General features: G+C 38.2%; 1 protein-coding gene across 5 annotated transcripts in view; it reads right to left on the reverse strand.

The window, feature by feature from the left end:
* The window catches only part of LOC134789635 (solute carrier family 12 member 6), a 509,818-nt gene that overhangs the window by 487,026 nt on the left and 1,384 nt on the right, over positions 1-21,408 (reverse strand). The gene's annotated exons all lie outside the window — the stretch shown is intronic.

Here is a 21,408-nt window from a genome sequence, read left to right on the forward strand (position 1 = left end):
TATTACTGAGACTAGGAAGACATCCTCTTCTGACCTTTAATAAAGGCCTACGTAAAATACTTGGACAAATGACATTTTCACGGAAAATGTGGTTGTGGCAACTGAAACAAACTTGGCCGTTTGTCTGATTTAATATTCTTGTTTTTCAATTATCTTTAAATGAATTAATTCAGTTCTTGTCATAGACTAGGAATCGTCTAGACGGAGTTTAGAGCAATTATTTCATAAAATCGATGCTGCCAAAAATACGGGGGTGCGGGGGACGAGGTCCCGTGCCGTGATTGGTCCGTTCAAAGACACGGACGTCACACAAAGACACTTTCGACTCGAAAATGGAGTAAAACTACCGTATTTGTGGCAGAGGGGGTAGAGCTACTATGCTCAGTCTTGGTTGTGGTTCTTGTAGATTTTACCTCTCTTTATTTATTTGTAATTTTGCGGGTGATACATTTCTTCTAACAAGTATGCTTAAAAATACGTTTTAGTGTAGGTAATCAAATCTGGCCTAAAAAAATACTTAAACAAACGCAAAACGTTTGTTAGGGACCTTCGAGCAACACCGGCTTCCGACACATCGGAAGGGAGGGGCCCAAGCGATATCTCACCGTACAAATCTTTCTGCCATTTTTCGCGGGGGGGAAAGGTGCACACAGTCGCACTTCTCACACACTTACATACAGAATTCAATCTGTAATGACGACACAAATACATAGAAAATGACACACGTCAAAGACAAATCTTGCAAACCTCGATCTCTTTTTGTGTACGGACGAGTGACAAGTGTCACAACACGCACACTAACACATTTTCGTTGAAGTATGTTATTGTATTCTGAGAGATGAAAAGTCGGATTTGTCGCTCGACCGATCCGCAATTTGTACTGAGCGAGGAAAATCGATAAATCCAACAATTACATGAGACTAAAATATAATAATTGTGTTTGAATGTAATTAAACGTATGATATGTAAAAAAAAATATTACATGTGAAATGTAACACTTTCTTTTTGTAAATTTGATGTCCCCGACCTCTTTTTATAACAAAAAACCGAGCAAACAGGCATTTTTGTGCAGCAGTGTTCACGCGTGCGTCTGGACTCGGTCTAGTGAAAAATCCAAGTGCAACTAGTTTTATTACCCGCGCTAGATTAGATTGACGCGCTAATCTTGTACCTCGGCAGAGGGGAAATAGTGCGAATGCCGCCTCCCTTCCGTGTTGCTCGAAGTTAGGGACACAATATGAACAAAAAGAATACATAAAACAATTGTGTCACTTTGAGTTCCCTTAATTATGCCCGCATGTGTACCATAGTCAACACAATTAGCTGACTAATTATAAGCCCTATTTCAAAGGTATTAGGGTGCACCTAAGTTCAGCAAAGAGTGTTGCTTTTGGTACCATTGTGGACACAGTTAACTGACGTTTTTTGAACCGTATTACGAAGACATAAAGGCCACGAATAGTCAGCTATTGTTGTTAGTAGGTACAGCAAACATTGCGATTCGTCGTCTTTATTTGCCCAATAATTTTTAGAAAACACACAGGGGTGTGTTCATAGTACAGATATTTGTAGGGACGTAGGGAGTGTTCACTATGGGACAGAAATGTTAGGTTAGATATACGCCAACACCGTTATGAATATTGCAATTCATTGAGAACCTGGGTTGGCAAAAGTATTTAAGTACGGTTTGTAGGGAACTCTGACTTCAGCGTTGCATTGGTGCCCAACTTCGCAAAAGAAAGTAATTTTAACAAGAAATAGATCTCCATTGAATTTACAATAAAAAGAGTTGCAGAAACATACATAGATTTAAAGTAAATAAAATGAAAATTCTAAAATCCTAGGGGTGGTGCACAAAGCACGCGAGGTGTTTTCGGCTACTTTTTGACCCTTCCCTCCCTCTTGGTGATATTTGGTGAGGTTTTTGGCTACCCCCCCTCCCCCAACACAACCTCACGTGTATTTTTTTGATTTTTTTTTATTCGACCTAATTTTAAGATAATAGTATTTTATATAGAAAATCTAGTTTATTTTTATATTTTCGTTAAATAGACTCGCTATTTTGAAGTGCAGAGTGAAGATTTATGTTTAACTAAACCGAGAAAAAGTATCTACTCATGTGGTAGGTTTTTTTTTTCTTAGTTTCGTTCACTGTAGAAAAATACACGTGAGGTTTCCTTGTACCCCCCTCTAACCCCCAACGTGATCTATCGTGATTTTTTCATGATCCCCCTCCCCCTATCGAACCCCGAGTGATTTGTGCACAAGCCCCTACTGAAATAAAGTACCAAAATGTAAAGCAGAAGAAAGATACTTCACAATTTTTTTACGTTTTCATCAAAGTAGGTAATGTCTTAAAACATACATTAAATATTTCATTTAGTTGCTAATTAAGTGTTTTTTATAATACATATGAACATTATTCAGATGTTAATAAGTAATCCGCAACGGCTGGTTTCTTACCCATCTGGATTACCGAATCGATGTCCTACTCTAAAAAGATGATTTCAAACATCTCGCCCGCATAGCGAGGTCTGCTGCTGACTGTACACGATTTTAGAGCTCCTTCCTATTGCTGAATCACAGATTGTGCCTCGATCACTACATGTATTGCAAAACATATTCCAATCCAGTGGCAACGTAAAATCAATCGTAATTCGTACAACATGAGGTTCACTTTTACGAACTTTGAAACTAGACACGATGTTCAAGAAAGGCGTATTTTCAGAATAATTTCGTTGGTAGCAATATTATTTCAGTATGAATTTCCGATCTGCAGAGCTACTTGAAAAACCCTCATTATCATCATTATTAAGACGTGCCGTACTAATGAGGATAAAATTAATGAAGGCCCTTAAGGCTATTTACCTACAGTCGAGTTCTTCATTTATAAGCTCGACTGTACTACTTGCAGAAAAATATTTCATTATTGGTACAATAATTACGGGGAATCCTAAGGCAAATTTGAAAGTATACGATATACTCGTAGTTGCCACAAAATGCTACAAAAGTAGTACCTATAACTCAAAAGCCAGTCAAGTGCATGTCGAATCATGCGTAATGGACGTTCAAACCTTCATACAATTTATACAAAAGTCATACAAACAAAAGGGCGAAACTTCGTGGAACGTATTTAAAAATAAGGCATTTTTTTTATTTTTAACGGACAGACCCCTATCCCTTCCGGATCCCTAAATGTATAAAGGGGCCCACTGATTAACAGTAGGCCGGACGGTATCGGCCTGTCAGTTGTTCGGAACTGTCAAAATTTTGTTCTAACTGACAGGCCGATACCGTCCGGCGGACTGTTAATCAGCGGGCCACTTAAAAGAGTTTAGGTTAGGTTGTTGACAGTTTATGATTTTGACTGCATATGATTTATACGCTGTTTCAGAATATTCAATTCACCATAGCGTAACGTAATAAACCCAAGCATAACTTCCGGCACACAGTAGCATCAGCAAAACTCAAGGATTCAATCAGGAACTTACACAAGTAAACTTAAACTTTGTGCACTTTGAGATAAAGTGCGGTTTCCAATGGCGGACGGTTTGACTGTAAAATTTTGTGGCTATGTGACTCTAAATATACTTTGTTATTAGCTCGTGCGCCCGAAGCATAGTAAACTATAATCCATGCATACTATTTATACACGCATGATGTATAGGTAGAGTGATATTAGGAGTTTATAAATTGATCTTATTGTGACTTGTACAAACAGCAACAGTCTTAACTGTCCATCAGTGGACCTTTGCCTTTTGTAATAAGGTTTACGAACTGTTAGTCAACAGTGTGGCCGATGGTTTATGGTGCAAGCCAAGCAATGTCGAATCATCCACATAAAATTGAGATCAAATATTCGCAGATTCGATTCTTTTCGACGGATCATCACTGAGTCCGCGCAAGCTATGTAGGTACCAGTTTGACAAGCGAATTTTTTAACGAAATGGTTGTAAAAGAGCACAGGAATCGTCAGAAAGTAGGCAATTACCGTCGCGCAGGGATACCTACAACAGTAGGGAGGTTGCAAGTGCGTTGCCGGCCTTTAAGAAGGGCGGGTAAGTACACTTTTTTCTCGAAGGTCCCAAAATGTCACAATAAACGTAAAATATTCGTAATAAAAGCGTTTATACCGGCGCTCTCACACTTTATCGCTGCGCCAGCGCAGAGTTTTCTACAACGATCGCAAACAGTTTTTCTCCCCTCGAAAATTGACAAGTGATTTGCACAACCAGAGCACTTAAGCGACATCGCCCTAATTGTTCTATTAGCACGATCAATTGCCGATACGTGTCCAATAGCGAGCGGCCACCAATACGTATCAATTGCCAGTCGATTGCCCCTGCGCATACCGGATCGCGTCGGTGTCGGTTGGACTCGATTTATATAGAAATTCCGTCATGGTTATGATGGGTACTTGAACTTAAGACAAGCGTTTGAGTTTTATAAGTGTGGGCTTGATTTGATTTTGATTGGCAAACCGTAACATGTATAAAGTACGAGTATTAGGTACCTAAAAGGATTTATAGCATTATCGGGCCTTACGTCCAGGTTGGAGAGGCCTTACTGCCCGATTCGAACTTTAAGATACGTCAATGTCAGATGTGTCAGTGTCAAATGTGACGCTTTTTCAAACAAAAACGTCATTTTTGACACTGACACATCTAATCCATATGGTTTCTAGATCTATTAACTGACGTATCTTAACGTTCGAATCGGGCCGATAGTATCAGAAAATTAGGCTTTGCGGCCCTTAAGTTTGGGCATGTCTACAAGAGAGGCGTGAACCTAATTACCAATGAATGTGAGACCATTTCCCGCCCAACTAATTTTATCGAAGCGATAAACGCAACACGTGATATACATAGGTATACATATACTTATTGTAAACTAACCGCGTGAATAAAAAGAAAAACAAACACACAACTGAAAAACTCTATATTGCTACATTGAACGTGAGATCTCTACTAGGAACAGGTCGCCAGGAAGAACTCGAACACGCTTTAAAAAATATAAATTGGCACATACTCGGTCTTTCGGAAGTAAAAATAAAAGGGACTAATTTACAGGAACATAGAGACTACATGCTACTATATACAGGGAAAAAAAGTGGAAGAAACGGTGTGGGATTCATGATCAAAACGGAAATAAAACAATACATCGTTGATTTTAAACCCATATCCGACAGAGTAGCAAGATTGGACCTTATAATAAATAATACCCAACTAAGCATTATTCAAGCATACGCCCCTACAATACAAGCTCCTGAAGAACATCTAGAGACGTTTTATAATGACATACGCCACGCAATGGAGCATACCTACGCAAACATGTTTATCATAGGAGATTTTAATGCTAAGATTGGAGTGCCTACCTCCGAAGACAGTACTGTAATGGGGCCATGGGGATACGGCACAAGGAATTGCCGAGGTAAAACCTTAATTGACTTCTGTCTTGAACATGAACTGTACATAATGAACACTCATTTTAGGAAAAACCCAAAACTTCGTTGGACGTGGAAGTCGCCAAACGAAAAAGCTCATAATGAAATCGACTTTATTTTAACTCGAAAACAGAACATTAAAACTGTACAAAATGTAGAAGTTATAAATACCTCACACCCGACGGACCATAGACTACTTAGAGCAACATGCTATATATTGAAATCAGACAAAAAATCTAGAATAGCGTTTAAAGCTAAAGTGAAGGAATATAATCCAATAGAAAAAGAGTCCTTAAAAAACATTTTTCATTCAGAATGCGCCGAACCACTTTCATACATTAATATTCAGGACTGTTACACTAAGATTAAAAACAAAATAAAAAACTGCACCTTAAAACTACCACCTGAAATTGCCCCAAAGAACAAAAACACTACAATAATAACAGAAAAAATACAAAATCTAATAACTGAGAGAACAAAATTAAAGAATCAAACATTTAAATCGGCTCTAGAAAAAAGGAAGCTTAAGCAATTATATTCAAAAATCCGCAACAAACTGAAACAAAATAGACTCCGTCATCGAATGAATATTATAGAGGAGGAGCTTTCAAAAAGAGAATCCGCTAAACGAGGAAGCAGACGCATAAATGACCACAAAATGTGGATACCCTCGCTTATCGATGATACAGGTCGACAACATACAAACCGTAACAGTATAATCAGAATAGCAACTACATTTTACAAAACTCTATACTCTGAAAACAAAGACTCTACTCTGAGAGACGGACAAAGAATACCGACTAATATAGCGCCGCTATTAGAAAGCGAAATACATTACGCTATAAACACATTGAAAAATATGAAAAGCCCTGGCGAAGACGGCGTAACTAACGACATCCTAAAGGCAATAGGAGAACCACTAACTCCTCATCTGACAGCTCTATTCAATGAAATAATTAAACAAGAAAAAATACCTAGAGAATGGGAAACATCGAATATTACACTAATATTTAAAAAAGGAGATCCATGTAAAATAAATAATTATCGCCCTATAAGTCTGCTCCAATCCACGTATAAATTATTTACGACTGTAATTTTAAACCGAATACGAAAAACATTAGATTTTGAACAACCTGTAGAGCAAGCAGGTTTTAGACGCAACTATTCGACAATCGACCACATTTTCACTCTACAACAAGTAATAGAGAAGTATAGTGAATACAACAAGCGACTCTACATAGCTTTCGTGGACTACACGAAAGCTTTCGACACCATTTCGCACGAAAAGCTATGGATCGCACTCGAAGAACAGGGCGTCGACAGCAAATATATAAATATTCTTTCAGAAATATATAGCAGGGGAAAGTCTCTAATTAAATTAGAAAAGAAAGGAGAGTATTTCGAAATTAAACGTGGCGTAAGACAAGGAGACCCAATCTCACCCAACTTATTTACGGCTCTCCTAGAATACATATTTCGAAGACTAGACTGGCAAAATTGTGGTATTTCTGTAAATGGAGAACGGCTTCATCACCTACGCTTCGCAGATGATATAGTTTTGATGACAGACGACCACGACGAGCTCGTATACATGCTGGAAACTTTACAACATGAAAGTAAAAAATGTGGTTTAGAAATGAACCCCGAAAAGACATGTATTATGACCAACGGCGACGCTAAATCTACGACAATATCATCCAAAACTATAGAATACGTTAAAGAATACACGTACCTTGGCCAAAATATATCTATCAAGGATCGCGACCCGATTCAAGAAGTCGAGAGACGAATTAAAAAATTGTTTATTCTGGGAGATCTAAACGCTCATCCTGGCGCGTTATTTGGTAACGATATGTTGAGCTTTTGTACTGATCAAAAGTGGTCGTGTATTGATATGCAGTTTTTTGGGGAAACCTCTGATACTTATACTTTTATAAGTGAGGCCCATGGTTGTAGTCGGTGGCTCGACCATTGCCTAGTTACAGAATGCGCTAGCAAGTTGGTAGAAAACGTAAAAATTCACCACGACATCTTTTGGTCAGATCATTTTCCAATGGAGCTACAATGTAACCTAGATATAATTAGACCTAGGAAATTAATGTCATATCTTGTACAAAACAATGTTATATGGGGAAATAGAAATTCTATTGAGATAGATAAATATAGGGAATTATGTCAAAGCTCACTTCGACAAATAGATTTTCCTCAGGAGCTTAGTAGCTGTTGTGATAAAATGTGTGACAATCCGGACCACAGGCTAGTGATAGACTCCCTGTATAGAAAAATAATTATGTCCCTGTCCGAGGCTGCTAGTGATGGCCGTGACGCTGTGAGACGTGTTCGCGGTAGAAGTAAAGCTGGCTGGAACGAACACATCAGGGGCGCGCACTCGGAGGCTCGTCGAAGCTTTCTCAATTGGGTAAGCTATGGTAGGCCAAGCTCTGGTCTGCTATACGACGAAATGGTCAGAACCAAGAAATGTTTTAAGAGTAAACTGAGGTTCCATCAGAATAACGAGGAACAAACAAGAATGGACAAACTCGTTAATTCTCATAAAGAAAAGAATTTCAAAACATTTTGGAAAGAAACGAACAAGTTGAAGCCTAAGGCGAGTCTCCCGGTGTGCGTGGGTGGATGTGAGAACCATAAAGACATAGCCAACATGTTTCAAAATCATTTTAGGATAAAGCCGAGACTGACCAGCGATGTGCAGGGTCTTAATGCTGCTGCCGACGTTGCGAGTCACCCTGTTCTTATTACAGCTAAGGATGTTGCGTCTGTAATTAATAAAATTACTCGGGGAAAATCTCCAGGGCACGACGGGCTAAGCATCGAGCACCTGCAACACGCTGGCCACCACATCCATCGGCTGTTGGCTATGCTTTATACCCTTGGTTTGAGACACTCCTACTTACCTGACGAGTTTTTGAAAACGGTTGTTGTACCGATAATAAAAAATAGAACCGGCGATGTGTCTGACATTAATAATTATAGGCCAATCTCTTTAGCCACAATTGCAGCGAAGGTACTTGACGGGGTGCTTGAACGTCACCTCAGTGGACATGCAGTGTTAGATGATAGACAATTTGGTTTTCGTGCGGGTCTGTCTACTGAGAGTGCTATTTTGGTTCTGAAGCACACCGTCAGGTACTACACTGACAGGAAGACCCCCGTGTGCGCTGCTTTTCTCGATCTTTCGAAAGCATTCGACCTAGTGTCGTATGAAAAACTATGGGAGAAGTTGCAGAAGGCGGGTCTTCCTCAAGAACTGATAAGGCTGTTAAAATATTGGTACAACAATCAGTATAACTTTGTGAGGTGGGCGATGTCGGTCTCGGAAGGTTATAGAGCTCAGTGCGGAGTAAGGCAAGGGGGACTTACATCTCCACTACTGTTCAACATTTATGTTAATCAGCTGATTGTCGAGCTCAGCAGCACTATGGTTGGCTGTTCGATCGGTGGCAAAATGGTAAACAACATAAGTTACGCCGACGACATGGTGCTGTTGAGCCCGTCGATCAGTGCTATGAATAAATTGTTAAAGGTGTGTGACACGTATGCGGAGTCTCACGGGCTCATCTATAATATTAAAAAAAGCGAGATACTCATCTTTCGAGCTGGTAATAAGACCCTACCTATAGTTGAGCCGGTGACACTCGGCGGTGTTGCCTTGAACAGAGTGTCCAGTTTTAAATACCTGGGACATGTAATTACCGAGACTCTAAAGGACGATGCGGATGTTGAAAGGGAACGCAGGGCACTGGCAGTAAGAGCTAATATGTTGATTCGCAGGTTTGCGCGTTGTACAGTGGAGGTCAAGAAAACATTGTTCATGTCGTATTGCCAATTATTCTACACGTGCAGCCTGTGGATCGATTATACGAAGCGCGCTTACAGTGCTCTGCGTGTCCAGTTCAATAACGGCTTCAGGATGCTGTTGGGGCTACCACGCTTTTGCAGTGCGTCAGGCATGTTTGCGCAAGCACGAATGGACGATTTTCATGCCATAATGAGGAAAAGGATCGCCTCTCAAATGTATCGCCTGCGGGGTAGCACCAACAGCTTGCTGGTAGATATAGCGGAGAGATGGGACTGTCCGTTTCTTAGACACTGGGCGTCTGCTCATCGTCCTGTGTACCAGGACCCCAAATGAGAAATGAGTCTAAAATCTGTGAGACCTAGGTTAAGGTCTACTAACACTAGTAATGTAAGTCTGTATATAACTAACAATTTATGGGCAAATTGGCCTGAAATAAAGAATTTTATTATTATTATTATTATAAAAAGCCTGGCAGGCATACTGGTCGTACAAACACATATTTAAGTCTAAATTAGACACAAAATTAAAGAAAAAAGTCATAGACTCTGTAGTAACGCCTACTCTATTGTATGGATGCCAAACATGGCCATTAACTAAAGAACTTGCGCACAAACTCAAAGTGTTTCAAAGATCAGCCGAAAGAAGTATGCTAAATCTTAAGTTAACAGATAGAGTACGCAGTTCAGAAATCCGCCGTCGCACAAAGATAATAGATGCTGCAGAAATGGCCTGTAGATTAAAATGGCGATGGGCTGGGCACACGGCTCGCACTAATGACAGACGATGGAGCGAGAAAATTCTGCACTGGTGGGTACCACGGGCGCCACGCGACCCGCGCATCGCCCGCGGCGACGCTGGCGAGACGACATCGTCGCCGAGGCGGGCATCACCTGGACTCGAGTAGCCGCCGACAGGAACGAGTGGAACAGGAGGGAGGAGGCCTATGTCCAAAAATGGACAGCCCAGTAGATATAAGAAAATTATTGTAATAAATAAATACTAAAAGTTAAAACTATCACACCTTATAAGTAAATTAGTTTCTAATGATGCATACAACTAGAAATAATGAATACTATAAATATTGTACTAATACTAAACTTCCATCTAATTAATGATACGTTAAGTTAATGATAAATTTAGTTATGATATTATTTTAATGTAATTAATATATTATGGATATTATGCATGAAATGTAATCTTAATATGATGTAATCTATTGGAAATAAAAGGCTTTATTATTAACCGCGTGGAAGAGCGGTGTTCTCTTAGCACAAGTGTCTTCTCACTTAAAAAGAGACACCAGTGCAGCTACTGTAATTTGCTTTTCAAGCTACTGAATAAAATATTTTTATTTTTTTTATTTTATTTTTTTTATTTTATACATACCGATACAGGTGCCGATAAATCAAGAAAAACATTGACAATCTTTCGTATTTACAAAGTTACAACAGTTTTAGGATCAACTTCTACGAGTATAATGTGTAAACATTTTTTCCTCATCCATCATAATCAATTTCTAATCCATCAAAAGTTATAACTTTTGGTATTTGATCTTTACACAAACTAGGTAGGTAGAGAAATAAGTTTGAGTGATCTTAATCCCACGAGGAGGAAAGTTATTTTTTCAGTTTATTTAAGTCTTAATGAAGGTCAAAAGGCAAAGATTGGGTCTAGAAGGTTGGGTATAATCCAAAATAATGAGTTAATGACTACCTATTAATTTGTTCTTTATGAAGAACCTTTAATAATTTTATTATAGTCCCAAAATGTGAACGAAATGGTGTAACGGCATTGCTAATAATATTAGCTTTGATATATTATTTCATTATTTTCCTTTTTTATGTATGTATGTCACTTTATTGCACATAAACAGGTTTACATAAAACGGACAAAGACAAAACAAAAATAAAATTGTTATGTACAAAGGCGAACTTATCCCTAAAAGGCATCTCTTCCAGCTAACCTTTGAGAACCTTTATTTTGTTTTTTTGTTTTAAGATATAAGAGGCAAACGAGCAGATGAATTTCCTGATGGTAAACAATTACCGTCGGCCATGGACATCCGCAACACCAGAGGGGTTGTAAGTGCGTTGCCGGCTTTTAAGATGAGAGCACGCTCTTTTCCTAGAGGATTGGTGGTCGTATCGGTCCAGAAATACCGCGTGTTCGGGGCGAGAAACTCATACATTCCTAAATGATCTTTAACTTGTTTATTATTTAACGTCGCCTATGTATATGACCCTTAGCCGTTTATTATTTGCTACATGAAATATTTCTGCATCGGACTGTGCGGCCGCAGTGTATAATTGGCTCACTGCAGTAGGTCATTTTGCAGGCTAATGCATTTGAAGAAATTGTGGCACTGTCGAGGCAATTGACTTTATAATATTTCCTTAGTTTCCAGTTGACCACGATCGCTGTAAAGGGTTCGAAACGTTGACTTGATAATATACGAAAATACCTATAATAATAGGTACGTTTTGACATGCATGCTTTCAAAAAATGTATGCCGTAAGTCGCCACATAGTGAAACTGACTGAACTGTAACACCCTGCCCACCCTGGCCCTGGCCCTGGCTGTGTGTGGCCGGGTGCTCTAGTGGTCCGACGTTAGCCGCGTAAGCTGAAGACTAGACATGTGTCGTTCACAAGTGAGTGATTTAAATGAACTATATCTTTTGATTGAATTCGCTCACTCTCTTGTTGATGATTTAACTCGCTCAGTTGCTCACCTATCTTAGTGTTCCTTTCCTTGCGCGCTCTTTCCCACTCATGATTCAAATGAGCCGGCCGAGCGTGACGAGCAACGAGCGAGTGAGACGGATGCGAATAGGTTTCGGAAGAATTCGGAGGGTGTCGAGAAAACATGGCGGAATCGTATTGCGTGATTCGCCATCTTGGTCGCACTTATGGCTGTGTGTATCTGATTGATCGACATGTTCCTCGAGAGTGAGTACTCTTGAACAATATAGTCTACAGATCCACTGAGCGAAGTGAGCGAAATGAGCGAAATGAGTGATATAAATCACCGCGAGCGAAATATATATGAATTAATATTTTCAACTCAGTGAAGCGTTTTGCGCATCTCTACTGAAGACGCAGGTTCAATTCCCGCCTCGGCCACCGGTGGACTTGGTCACTTTTTCTTTAGTATGATATCTAAGTATTTAACACCCTTACCTATGTTGGACAAATAAATAATTTTTCACCACACCAGCTCGGAAAGGCTTACTTTGCACTTCAAAAACGGATCAGCAAAGTTGCAATTCACATGTGAGGCAAAGTAATCAAATGCAATTTGTGTTGTTTTCAAGTGAATTTTGAGTTGTTTTCTTATGTTTGCTGGTAGAATTGAGTTGAATTGACTTTTAAATGATGATTTTGGATGATAGATATTTAATAACATTCATTTGAATTTGATTTTGTTTGATATTTTACATTTAATATTTTGTGTTTCACTCGTGGGCAAATTTTGTTCAACCCTCGTTCTTTGAAACCCTCGCAACGCTCAAGATTCCATTTTTAGAAAATTCAATTTTGGAATCTTTCGCTTGCTCGGGTATCAATATTAGCACGAGCGGTTAAACAACAACTTTGCCCCTTCGCTATTTGTAAGACATATATAATACTGGTCGAATATTAGCTTACCCCTTCGATATATTCGACCGAACGAGAAGTTCATTGTAAATGAAAAGGGGAATCCCAGGCCACAGCCGGGGCAGATTTCTTGCCAAGACTTGTTGATATAAGATTGATAACATGTGCTCATTTTGGACCTTATGTCTGTGACGTAAGGTTCAAATTAGCGTGGTTAGTTTTAGGCATGACAAAGCTGACTCAAGCCGGGTAAACCCTTGTGAAACGCCAGGTTTACAAGTTTAGTCAAAATACGAGTAGTTGCCATACCTATATTATTGATATTTTATTATGATATGATAGTAGTAGTTTAATAAGCTACTAGTTTTAAACTCGACATATAAAGTATAAAAAAACCGGTTAAGTGCGAGTCGGAGTCGCGCACGAAGTGTTTCGTACCATTACGCAAAAAATCAAGTTTGTTGTATGGGAGCCCCACTTGGCCCATGTAAATATTTACCTATTCTATTCTGTTTTTAAGAGTTGTTATTATAGCGACAACAGAAATACATCATCTGTGAAAATTTCAACAGCCTAGCTATAACGGTTCATGATATACAGCCTGGTGACAGACCGACAGACGGACAGACGGACAGACGGACAGACGGACAGACGGACAGACAGACAGACAGACAGACAGATAGACGGATAGCGAATAATAAAATCCTTTTCGGAATGCATGAAGGTTGATATTGGGCTGTATCCGCGCGCGTCAATTGACGACGTTGGCGGTGAATGGGTTAAATAAGACGGAAATAACCAATAAATGGAATTATTCCTATATGAAATTGATACAATGTAGGCAGAAAACACTCTTTAATGCTACGGCATACTAGGGGGGTGTCACTACGCAGTTTAGGTACATTTGGCCGGTGGGCCTCCCGGGCAGGTCAGGCGTATGGCAGTGGGCTGCCGCTCGACCGCACGATAGTCGTGTCACGTGGCGCTCGCGCAAAGAAGATTCACCGTTCGTGCGCGGTTATAAGTTTCAATTTTGTTGCAGGCGACGAGTATAGGTAAAATTTTATACCTAAATCTGACTTTTGTGAAGGAGTGAATTTTCTGTACGGTAGTACTATTAGTTATTCTGTGGCCATACTTTGATTGTTCTCAGAATTTCATTACAAGACTGTTTTAATAGAGACGTTACATCTCAATTCGACAATTTCGGCCGACCTCTGCACTATTCGACAAGCATCATTGACTACCACTTGACTCTTATACTCGATACATTCCACTTGAAGCACTTTGGATAGGTAATCATTTAAAAGCTCTACTTGGTTTTTTGTTCCTTTTAAGAGAGTTGGAAATACATAGTTACTTGTTTAAAGGGATATTGAATGTTGTTATTTGCCCTTCGTCCTAATATTGACACCCGAGCAAGCGAATGATTCCAGAAAAAACCGGACAAGAGCGAGTCGGACTCGCCCACCGAGGGTTCCATACTTTTTAGTATTTATTGTTATAGCGGCATCAGAAATACATCATCTTTGAAAATTTCAACTGCTAGACAGTTCATGGGATCACGCTATCACGGTTCATGAGATACAGCCTGGTGACAGACATACTGACAGACAAACGGACGGACAGCGGAGTCTTAGTAATAGGGTCCTCTGTTTTTACCCTTTGGGCACGGAACACGGAACCCTAAAAACTGTAAGCGTTGTGAGGGTTTCAACTAAATGTGAAGAAATTTTGCTGCGGAGTGTTTCACACAACATGTTTTCGTACCTAGCCACCAGGTAACGTAAGAAACAATCAAGTTACTTTACATTCTAGAAGTTAAAAACTTAAAACACAACACACTTGAACACTAATTTCAAAGATACCAATCATGTGGAAGAAAGTATAAAATGCAAATACATTTTAGAAAACTTTTTGAATAAACTCGTGTTTTGTGGTCAACGAAAACTTAAAACAAGTTTTATAGTTATACGTACACTCAGAATCAATTAAACTGTAAGCAGCAATTTAATAACGGAGTTTGTGCAAGGACTTACAAAGTTCGCTCTAGTACAGCGGGCGACACAGGTCATAACGTGTCTTTATAGTCAGACATTAGTTTCAGTTGGCGAAACTTGGGTTGCCCATAATTGCACGGTAGGTAACACAGCGCAGCTGTCGTTAGAGCTACGCTCTCTCCTACTGGCAAAACTTGCGTTGACTTATTTATACAGTAAGCAACACACCTATAAAATGTCATGAGTTCTACGCTCAGTTAAATTAGCGAAACTTGGGTGGCATTTGAACTGGAGTAGCCAAAGCCTTGGTACTGAAATCAACGTACCGAGACGTGGTTGCTAAGTTGGACGGAGGGGATGCAATTTCAGCTGAATGGAGGAACCTTATTAGTGAAAGGTCACGTAAAGCTCAGTTGTAAAATCCTTTTTATCTTAGTTGTAGTACGAGTATAAAGACTTTTTTGCATCGAAAACTGTCATTTTTTTACATTTGGATACGTAACACTTTTATACTTTGCATTTAGGAAAGTGTTAGTTAAGTAGGTACCTACTGTCTAATGAGTAATGTTTTTTTCACGCCACTGTTCGGAAATGTGGCAATAGATGGTCTAAAACCAAGCTGGACAGTAGGCAATAGCTGTAGCACCTGAACCACCACTACTAAAATGTTTCATTGTTATCATCATCTGTCATTGATGACGGTTCGCTACAGCAATGAGTAACATTTAAAACATAAAAATCAATAAAAGGTCTTTTTTGGTGCAACTTTTTCCTTCAAAAATAAAATTAGGTTATTTATAGGACCAATTTCTTGTTTAAAAAAAAAGAAATGTCAAAACCATTCATTTCATTTTTTTTAACAATTATCCATTCAGTTCACTCGTAAGGCGTTTTTTACTTTTGAAGCTGTTTGTGGTTTTTTTTAACAAAAACGCTTCTAAGTTTAGAGTCGGTTTGAAGCAAATAACAGAAAAACGCCTCTTAAAAGTGATAATAAAGTAAAAAAGGCGGGATCTGAAAATACTTACTGAATTGGATAGTGTAAATTGTGTTTGATTAAAAAATACAAGAAACACGTATCAACGCTCGCTATAAAAATGAGTTAGTGAAGAAAATGATATTCTTACGCTGACGCCTACCGAAATTCAAGAGACAGCACAGGCAGTGGCTAGTAATTTGCTACCAGAAATATCGCGGGATAGTACTTATGCAAATGTTTTCTTATTTCCTCGCAGTAGTCGTGAAAAGCACTTTTTTTTTTACTCCTCCTCCACTCTACTAACGTGTCGGCCTTCAAACGACTCGTCCATCTTTTAGCGGTTTTCCGTCCTCTCCTACAATGTACTATAGTTTAGTAAATATTTATCATTTTCTAACACATCAGCACAGAATTAAGAATGCTCAGTAGTTATAAATATTTTATTTTAAAAATAGAAATGTGTACGAAAGAAACTGTATACTTATTCACTTTGATTTATCTAAATAATAATCTGACATGAAAACCAGTGTGAAGAAATAGAAGAAAATAAAAAATAAACGTTATTAATGAAACATACACAAATCATACCCATCTAACTCATTTTAATATAATTACATGCACACAAAGTTATAATTATATTACTTAATGTCCATCAAAGATCAGATCACGAGTAATAACAGGTATCGTGATCAAATCAAGAGCGACCAATTCTGTTTTAACAACTTGTTACTGTTTTGAAATTACGTATTTTGATACGACCTTGATACGCTCACGCAGATTGGTACAAACAGCAATAGTCTTAACTGTCCATCGGTGGATCTTATTAATAAGGTTTACGAATATTTAATTACACCATAGACTAGGAATCCTCTAGACCGAGTTTAGAGCAATTATTTCATGCAACCGATGATGCCAAAAATGCGGGGGTGCGCGGGACGAGGTGAGCGTGCCGTGATTGGTCCGTTCAAACGACGAACGAGTTCACGGACGTCACACAAAGACACTTTCGACTCGAACATGGAGTAAAATTACCGTATGCGTGGCAGAGGGGGTAGCGCGACTATGCTCAGTCTGGAGGATGTTTTGTCTGTGAATTACACAAACGGCTCTCATCATCGTCATCATCATTCTAGCCTTTAGTCGCCCACTGCTGAGCATAGGCCCCTCTTCGTGTACGCCACTTATCTCGGTCCTGGGCTAGTCTCATCCAAAAGTGGCCCGCGATTTTCCGAATGTCATCCACCCAACGAGCCAACGGGCGCCAGGCGCTTCTTTCATCTGAAAGCGGCCACCAATCCGTCAACATTTTGGTCCACCTGCCATCACTCTGCCTACCAAACAAACGCAAACGCAAACGGCTCTACCGCGATATAATTTAATTTTTACCTTAAATTCCGACGTTTCAGCTGAATATTTAAGGTAAAAACAATGAATTTATATCGCGGTAGACCCGTTTATGTAATTAAATATGTGTACAAAACGCTAGAGTTTAAAGTGTTATAAGGTTTACGAACTGTCAGTTAACAGTGTGCGGGCAATGGTACATCCAGGTTTTCAGAAAAAATTATACCATTTACTTTTTTTGGAAAAACCACCAACTTTTGGGTTATTTAGACTCAGAATCACGAGTACTATTGAATGAGATAAAGAAAAACAGTGTCCCCAGTTTTTCATACAAATTTTAGGTGTCAGTTTTGTAACGGTTCATACAAAATGTATGCGAAAATGCGTTACAAAACTGTCTTTTTTTGACACATTTTTTTTCTTTTTAAATTGATAGTCCTCGTGATTCTCAGTAGATATAACCCAAAAGTTGATGGATTCTCGAAAAAAAGTAAATGGTACGCTTTAAAGTGAAAATGCCCACATGCTAAAGGATGTCGTGCGTGGCCAATCACCAAGACAATCTTTAAGGTCGGATCAAAACCAGTTCAGAACTATAACAAATTGTTGGATCAGAATCGGTACGCCCGGCAGAAGACCCTTGGGTCCTGAAAATTACTGGATTTAGCACTTACAAGTTGAAACGGTTTTCGTCGTCAGGTAGGATTGGGTTATCTCAATGCTTCATTTGTATAACATGAGTTTGGTCTGTTTAGTTGAAAGGAATAAGGATGGATTACGTAGTTAAGAGCAGCCTAGTAAATACAGAATGGTCCAAAAAGGCATTGATATTTTTTTTTATATTATTTTAACATTTTGATTATTTGCCTAGGTCAATCAACAACTTAAACGAGTCGTTTTAAAATAAGAGCGTTACTTCATTGTATGGGAGCGGTTTTTTGGATACTGGTTCCTGTGACTTAAATTTTCAATTTTATCACCTACTCTTATTTTTTGTCATCCACCCTACAGAACTCCGCCGACACCCTTCAAGTATAGAACCAAAGAGAATTTGAAATAGAGAGTTACTGTCATGGTAAATTATGTAGCTACAATACATTTACTGCCACCTTTCGACAGATTAAAATTGTTAGAACGCCATTTGACTTTGATAATTCTTCTTTCACTGGTGTTAACTTGTTAAATATTAATATTAACGCCATCTACTCGAGCATAGGCTGAAGGTTATGGCGCCATCGCTCGAAAACATTGCACCATACCTTTGACCTCTCTTATACCTTTGATCTTCTGACGAAAGATGGCAGTAGGTAAATTTACAGTGAGTACATAATTTACTTTGACAATACGCCTCTATACACTCTATTATCTTTGATAGAACTCTAAAAACTAATAATGATTTGCAGTTAAAGCTTCCGAAGCAACCTAACAAATTCTTCATCAAGAATCAAATTGCATCGCTCCGATTGCATTTGCAACTGCAAGTCGGGCGCAGGCGAACTGCGTTTTGTTTTTCAATATCGTTCAAACGTTCGGTCCGATTGACGTTTTAATAAAGTTTGTTATTTGCAAGGGTTTCTGTTATGCTAAATCAGGGATGTGCGATGCGAAAATTTATTTATTTATCCATCAAAGCCAACCTAGTAGAGATGAGAAAAACAATATTTGTATCGAAGATCAATCCTCTGCGCTGCGCCTACAATTTTAATTTTTCGCCTTTTTCTACTGACAAAGCCGGCTTGCCAGAGTCATCATCATCATCATCATCATATCAGCCCTTTATCGCCCACTGCTGAGCATAGGCCTCTCTTCTAGTACGCCACTTGTCCCGGTCCTGAGCTAATCTCATCCAGAAGTGAACCGCAATGTTCCGGATGGCGTCCACCCAACGACAGCCAGCCAGAATATAAGAGTTCGTTAAGTACTCTGCCTACCTAGGTATATACTTTACAAAGAAATAGTCATGACCTTCAAAAGTACGTGAAACGTGAACACTATTTCATGTTTTATGTAAACGCCACATTTTATGTTAATTTTCGTCACCGCAACAGCAACATTTTTAACTGATCATTGGTGGTCTTTATGTACTTGTATTAAGGCTCATGTTATGTCAGTTGTCGTCAGTACATTCATTACGTTTACTAATTAGGAAGGCCACTTAAGCCGAACCATTTGTTTATTTAATGTTTCTGTGTGTATACAGGTTAATCTATTGATATAACTATTATTTGAGATAACTACGATATTCGAAACTTCTGCATGAATTTGCAATTTTATAAGAATTATAAGTTTGTATTAACAAGGAAATTACAATTTGTCATTATTTGGTAGAGGAAATAATTCCCACAATGATTTTGAACTTTATTGCAAAGTGATTGGGTTAAATATTGCATAATTTCTGACACATGCTCGTTAAAGGGTTAAAAAATAAGGTTCTTTGAGAATGTTCAATATAAAAATAACTGAATTTTTCTCCTAAAATCCTGTCTCAAAATGTATAGTACATTTCAATGCAAGTGTGGAAAGTATGTTATTATTTACGAGTCCCGAGATGTCTTATGAGCCGTAGGCGAATAAAAGCACGCGACAAGTAAATAATAACACTTTCACACGTACATTGAACGACGTTTTATAATACATTTGCGAAAAAATCACAATAAAACAAATATTGGTAACACTTACATTTACGAATTTTCCCTTGAACTTTAATGATGTTGTATATTATCTATTATTCAGCACTATACGTTCAACGTTCAACGTTCAGCGTTGATTTACATTGCCTAAATTAATCACAATAACTCATTTAATACAAAAACACTCTAACAGTTGCAATTTAAGATAATTATTTTGATACAACTAAATTTCAAGTGAAAATGACGGGCGCCGGTTTTACTTTTTAATTTTTCATTTTTTCTGTTAACGACAAACGCCAACGTGGCAATGATATTGCTCCATTCAGCCAAATAATAAAAAAGTTTTTTAGTGAAATATCGTATTTTATAACGTTATATAAGTAATAACAAATTAATATTTACTTTATATCGTGTACCAATACTTTTTGTACGTAATAAATGTGCAATGGCAAAATAAAAATATATAAAGCTTCTGAATATCCAAACTCTTTGGTGTGGACGTATCGAATACGGTCAGAATTAAATTTAAAAAAGCTGGAAAAGTAAAAAACACTAGTTCGCAAAAAACAACTTTGCGAACGCATAACAGCTACGTAAAGTAGCACTTTTTGAGCAACTGTATTAAAAAATATATGTTTACAAAAGTGACACATAAAGTTCCATCATTTTTAACAGTAAGGTGCCAGGTGGTGGTACTGTGGTGCTCGACGCGGTCCTAGAACATGTCATCTTGAAACTGAAGGCATTGTCAATAGAGGTGACAGCAGGGTGTCATCTATTGGGCATTACCATGTCGAGCACTAGTACCACCACCTTATATGTTTTTAAAGTAACAAGTTAAAAAAAATGTTTTCATTCATAATTTCACTTCCAAAAAGAAATAATTTCACCGAGAAAGTATTTTCTTATCTTTTTATACTAAACGGTAATTTAATACTACACACCTAATATTTTAATTATATAATAGATGAAAGGTTAATGAGTCAGAGTCATACATAATATATGAGATAAAAGTTATCAAACAACTTGACCCAGGCCCCGTGATAAAAAACGGCAAACTTTTATCACGAAGGCCGTTCATATTTAAGTAAATCTGTACTTTAATGTTTGGATATAGGGCACAGAATGCCTATTTTGTTTAGGCATACTTGTTGCTATCCAGAAACATTTATTATAAAAGTTATGAACGACTACGTTCGTAGTTTGTCACATTAAATTTCAAACGGATAAAATGTTAAATGTACCGTGAATAAAGATAATGAATTTAACACGTTTAATGGATAGAAAATTAAATTCTGTAAGTGTACTTTTATCAAAATATATTGTATGAAAGACATTTAGGTGTTTGTCCAAGGTAAAAGGACTTTACTTATTAGTCGTTTCGTTTTTTAGGGTTTACCCAAAGGGTAAAAACGGGACCCTTTACTACTGGACTAAGACTCCGCTGTCCGTCTGTCTGTCTGTCACCAGGCTGTATCTCATGAACCGTGATAGCTATAGGCAGTTGAAATTTTCACAGATGATGTATTTCTGTTGCCGCTATAACAAGAAATACTAAAAACAGAAATAACAGAATATAATAAATATTTAAGTGGG

The sequence above is a fragment of the Cydia splendana genome, chromosome 4, assembly GCF_910591565.1.
Source record: "Cydia splendana chromosome 4, ilCydSple1.2, whole genome shotgun sequence".
Taxonomy (NCBI): Eukaryota; Metazoa; Arthropoda; class Insecta; order Lepidoptera; family Tortricidae; genus Cydia; species Cydia splendana.